Source organism: Phascolarctos cinereus, unplaced genomic scaffold (assembly GCF_003287225.1).
Source record: "Phascolarctos cinereus isolate Bilbo 61053 unplaced genomic scaffold, phaCin_HiC Scaffold_1;HRSCAF=81, whole genome shotgun sequence".
Classification (NCBI taxonomy): Eukaryota; Metazoa; Chordata; class Mammalia; order Diprotodontia; family Phascolarctidae; genus Phascolarctos; species Phascolarctos cinereus.
In genome coordinates, this window is record NW_027555514.1 from 22889617 (window position 1) to 22895616 (window position 6000).

Here is a 6000-nt window from a genome sequence, read left to right on the forward strand (position 1 = left end):
TATTATTTTGTTGATGTCTAGACTCAAGAAAGTGCTGGAGAAATGTTCATAAAGTACATTAAACTGCTAAGTGTTTCTTGTGTAGGCTTTTTTACTTCTTCTGGAGAGTTTGTTGTTAAATATTTACTGGCATACTTGCATAGCCTAACAGAAGCACCTCCTTTTCTGTAGAAAGTGATCTAGATGTCTCAGCCATGGAGCCATATAATAATAATAAAAATAAAAACTATGGGTTTTGTAAGATCATTTCAAAGGAAGAATTTCTCAATTGGTGCAAATGCTTCAGAAAAGGCTCCAATAATAGAGTGGGTCAGGGTTCATGCCAGGCTTTTCCTATGCCCCAACTGAGTTTTGTTTTCATCCCCCAGCATTACAACCTCATAGCCATGCTCTGATCCTTCCTCTCCCTCACTCCACATATCCAATCAGTTGCTAAATTTTGTCAATTCTGCTGAAGCAACATCTCTCTCATCAGCTTCCTTCGAGGTCTACTCATACAGCCGCCATGCTGGTTCAGGCCTTCCTGCCTCTAACACGGTTTGTGACAATCATGTCCTAATTGGTTTTCTTGCCTCTAGTGTCTTCCTTCTCCGTACATCTGTTAAAGCACAGGTGTGACTAAGTCACTTCCCCTTTCTTTCCTTTTCAAAATGGATTTGTTTATTTTACATGCATTTATAATCTGTCCCTTCTACCACTTTCTCCATTGGACCAAACCCCTCCCCAATCCAGAACTCTAATCATAAGCATGCATAGTCTGGCGAAACAAATTCCCACGCAAATTCCCATGCCTGGAAATGTAAGTCTCAGTCTACATTTTACGTTCATCACCTCTGAGGCAGGGTCATTTTTCTCAATCTAATCTCCAATGTTTCTAAGATCAAATACAAACTCCTCTTAGGAGTACTTAAAGACCTTCATCACCTGGCTCCAACCTAGCTTGTTACATATCCCTCCCTTTCACACACTCCATGATTTGACGAAATTGGCTTTCTTACGGGTTCTTGCTTTGTACCTTTGCCCAGGCTATGCCCCATGCCCGGTACTCACTCCCTTCTCGTCTCCACCTCTTAGAATCCTTAGCTTCCTTCACAGTTCAGCACAAGTACTACTTCCTACATGAAGCCTTCCCTGACCTCTCTTCCCTTCTCCTGCTAGTTACCTTATATTTATTTTGTGTATATTCATATGTGTTAACATATTGTTTTCCCCAAGAGAATATAAGCCCCATGAGGGCAGGGACTGTTTCCATTTTTGCCTTTGTATCCCTAGTGCCCAGCACGTAGTAGGCACTTAATAAATGCTGGTTGTGTAGCCCTGGGATAGTCCAACCTCGCACCTTCAGTTTCCTCATCTGTGAAATGAGAGTAATAAATGAGGAATTAATAATAATAATCCCCTGGGGTTGTCATGAGAAGGAGATAGAATGGGTTGGAGCATTTTGCAAACCTTAAAGTGCTAGGCAAATGCTGGCTATTATCGTTGTTGATTAATTGATCAAACCTCACAACAACTGAGATGGGGTTAGGGACCAGAGATATTATTATCTTCATTTTTCAGATAAGAAAACTGAGTCTTGGATAGCAAAAGTGGCACACAGCTAGTAAGAACCAGGGGGAGGATTTGAAACCGGTGTTCGTGCCTCTAAGGCCAGCATCCCACGCCATCAGCTCCTAGTTTCATCTCAGATCTCTGCAGCAACAATCATGGCTCGGTTATACAAGGTTGTGAGACACTTGCTTCTAACAAAGAGTCTGCATTTGTTCCAGTTGAGTTATTTGAGGAATTTGTAAGAGCCATATCAGAACTGTTACAATTCTACCTCATCTTATTCAAGCAAATGGGCCAACTGAAAGGGTGCTGCAGATTACAAAGAATTCCCAGAAAGATGCCCTGAAGTACAGGGCCAGCCTTTTTATAGTTCAGCATGTTATTTCATTTTCAAGGGCACCAAGTCTCCTTGACTCACTAAAGCATCAACTCAAAAGACCCATAATCCTTCAAACCATAAACATCCAACAGACCTGTATTCATCAGTTTAACCCTCTCAACTTATAAGACAAACAAAAATGTTTTCTGGACAGCACTTTTTCTAGACCTACTTTATTCATTTTTGCCAGAAGAATTAATCTTTGTTGGGAATTCTGGAGCTCGGCCACTGGAAATAAAATTATTTAGGGTTAGGATTAACTAGGTTAACCCAGGTTAGGGCAACTAGGTGGTGCAGTGGGCAGAGCATTGGAACTGAGTTCAAATCTGGTCTCAGACACTTACTAGTTATGTGACCTTGGGCAAGTCACTTAATTCCAATTACTTCCCCCAAAAATAATTTAAAAAACAAAGTTATTGGGCCTCCGTTCTCCAGCATACAGATGAGCCTAGATGGTTTTAGCGTGTTGATTCTCTTTGGAAGTATTCCTCCCAGGCTGCGTTGACCGTGGGAGAACCACCAATAGCGTTCCATCAGAAGACACCTAGCATTATCTTTTGGCTTTACCCCCTAAGGAATCTCCCAAGGTAAAGTATAAATAGTTCTTCCCTGGCTCCCTGAATCTCTGAAATGGAGTCACCGAGATTTCTAGATGGCTGCGTTGTACTTTCTTCCCTGCCTATCACTGTCCACTCCTTTATGCTTATCCGTAGCTACCCCTTCCCTCCCAGGACTCTGTCCCATTCTATCTCTCTCTTTTCTACATAAGTGGTATTCCCTTCCCCACCCCAGCTAGACTATAAGCTTCTTGAGGGCAGGGATTATTTTGTCTCTGTCTTTGCACCTCCAGCACTGGTCACCATTTTGGTGTTATGGTCCCCTTTGGCAGTCTGGTAAAGCCTTCTCAGAATCATGTTTTTAAATAATTGAAGAAAATGCTAAGTATCAGTTGCAGGTTAGTGAAAATAAATTTGCATTTTTTTTCTTTACCCAAGTTTTCCTGAAATTTATCTGTTTAAGAACCCTTGTCCTAGCCTATGTTTCTGTCTTAAACTATAAACCAAAGTTGCCCTGCCCTCAAAAAGCTTATATTTTACTAGGGAAGCTATAACGGCATATAGGTGAGCACAGTGTAAGGTAGACTGTGTGGGAAACAAAGAAGAAACCTGGGGACCACTTTGCACCTCACTTGACTCATCTGTTAACTGGGTGTAATAATTCTTGCACTTCTTGCCCTCATAGAGTTATGAAGAAAGTATTCTATAAACCTTAAATTGCTATGGAAATATACACTCTTAATTATATTATGTTGGGACAATGTAGAGAGGAAGGTTAGATTTTTCTTTGTTCAAACAAAGAGAATTCTATCTATCTGATGTGTAGAATGGTCTTTTCAATTGTGCTTTGACAGCTGCCAGACTCTTTTTTTTTAGCAGTATTTAATTTTTTTCCAATTACATGTAAAGACAATTCTAACATTTTTTTTTTTTAAGTTTTGAGTTCCAAATTATCTCCCTCCCCCCTACCCTCTCACTAAGACAGTAAGCAATTTGATATAGGTTACGTATGACATCTGCCAATTCTTTCCATTTACTCTCCTCTGTCCCCTTTTAAATTAATGTCATTCATACATGCTCTTATGGAAACACCCATTGCTTAAGCACACCATCTACTGACATTATCCTAGCTATGCTTAAGAGGCTCTATTCTAGCCATCAATTGGCCCTGCCTTTTATAGCTTGTGTTAACTCACAGACTAATACCTTGCTAGTAAATTCACAGAATGGATGATCCCGGAGGTCCCATGTCAGAAAACAAATGTTCCAACCTCGGAAAGGACATAGTCTCTATAAATAAAGCTACTTCAGAGAAGTATTGGAAAATAGATAAATCATGGTCATTGGTTTCTCTCCCTTGGTTCTGGTAGAGATTCTTGGGTAGGATCTTGGCTGAGGACAAAGAGCTTTTCAGATGGAGACCTGTACTTTGCTGAAGGTGGTCTTATTGGCAGCCCACCCGAAAATATGGCTTCTGAGGTTATAGATTTATAGCGTAGTGCTAATTTTTCTGCATAGAATTCATCCCAAGATGCTGTGAATGGGTTGAACCATTCTGGAAAGCAATTTGGAGTGATACCAAGAAAGTGACTAAACTGTCCAGACATACCCTTGGACTGAGAGTTCCCACGGCCAAACAAAATCCCTTGACAAATGACAAAAAAGAAGGATCCAGAGATACAAAAACGTTTATTGCAGTACTTTTTATGGGAGCAAAGAAATGGAAACAAAGTGGTGCTCCTAGAGCGGGGGATGGCCAAACAAATTATGGTTACAGGAATATAATGAAATATTACCATGCTGTAAGAAATGATGGCTAGGATAGATCCAAAGAGCACGGGGAGAGAGAGAGAGGCAGTATAGTAGATAGGGTGCTAGACGTGGAATCGGAAAGACCTGAGTTTGAATCCTGCCTCAGACACTTCACGTGTGCCCACAGGAAGTCACTTACCCTCTCTGATTGCCTCAGTTTCTTCATCTGCAAAATAGAGATAATTATAGCACTTACTCCCAAGGGCGTTGGGAGGATCAAATGAGGTAATTTTTATATAGTGCTTTGCAAACCTTAGCATGCCAAATATATGCAGTTATTTATTATTATTATTGTTGTTGTTGTTGTTGTTATTACTGTTATTACAAGGGAAGAAACCCTAGCTTTGGAGTCAGAAGACCCGGTTTCAAATCCCACCTCTGACGTTTACTTCCTGTGTGACCTTGGACAAGTAACTTACCTTCCCTGGGACTCAGTTTCCCCATCTTGGACTAGATGGTTCCTGAGGTCCCTTCCAGCTCCAAATCAATAATCCTAAAATCCTGTGAACTAATATGAACTGGACAGAACTAGGAGAAAAGACACGAAATGACCTCAACAATACGGACGCAAAGAACAGCACTAAAATAAAATAAAACTAGGGCACTTTGTAATCATAGTCACTGATCAAATCTGGCCAGGCGCTTGACGCTTACTAGCTGTGTGACCCTGGGCAAGTCACTTAACCCCATTGCCTAGCCCCCCAAAAGTCATAATCATTGAGCTTGACCCCAAAGAAGAGATGAGACAATGGACCTCTCTCCTTTCTTTGCAGAGGTGGGAGGCTGTGGGTGCAGAGCACTGCATACATCAAACTTGATGTGTTCTCCTTTCTGCTGAGCCTTTTCTTTATCCCAACAAACGACTTTCAAGGAGGGAGATGAGAAGGGGGAAGAAATATGTTGGGATACGAACGTGATGTAAAAACAAAAGCTATCATAAATTAAAAGAAAGAATTCCCACTTCAGTCAGGCTCTCTGTATTTCAGAAGACATTTATTGAGTTTACTGAGCCTGTTTACTTGGAAATTTTTCTCTCTCCCAGACGCCTGAAAACGGAATTTCCTTATTAACTGATTTTTGGCATTTTTGCTTTAGCCAATTTCCCTCCTCTGGGACCCTCCCCCACTCCCCACTCCCTTCCTCCAGATGTTTCAGTGGAATCAAAATTGATTTTATTGTCAAGTTTAAACCAAAGAGTATCAGCCCAACAGCTGCTGCTTTCCGGAGTGCCCCCCCCCCCCCATGCCGTGCAGGGCCAGTCAGCTCAGCCAAAGCTGTTCTCCAGAGCCCAGGAGAGATCGCATTTTAATGACCAAGTATGAGAAAAGAAATTGGCGAAAAGAGTCATAGAATGCCTCAAAAAAAAAAAAAACACCCAGATCTGTTCAGCAGAGGGTGTGCCGAGCGTCTGGCACTTCTGTGGAGACGGGAAGAAGGAAGGGAAGTCATATTTCTAGCTAACGTCATCTAAGATTCACCCATAGGAGATAAAGGGTAGCACAGGGGTGGAGAGGGAGGGAGGTTCTGGATTCCTATTCCAATTCCAGAGCCTCCAGGTAACAGGGAAGTCAAGATCACTCATTTGTAATTCGTAATTGGGTTTATCAGAAAGCCAGCCTGGTGTAGAAAAGGACCTAGGTTCAGTCAGATCCCTGCTCTGCCACTGCCCACCTTGGGGACCTTGGGCAAAGCCCTTCACTC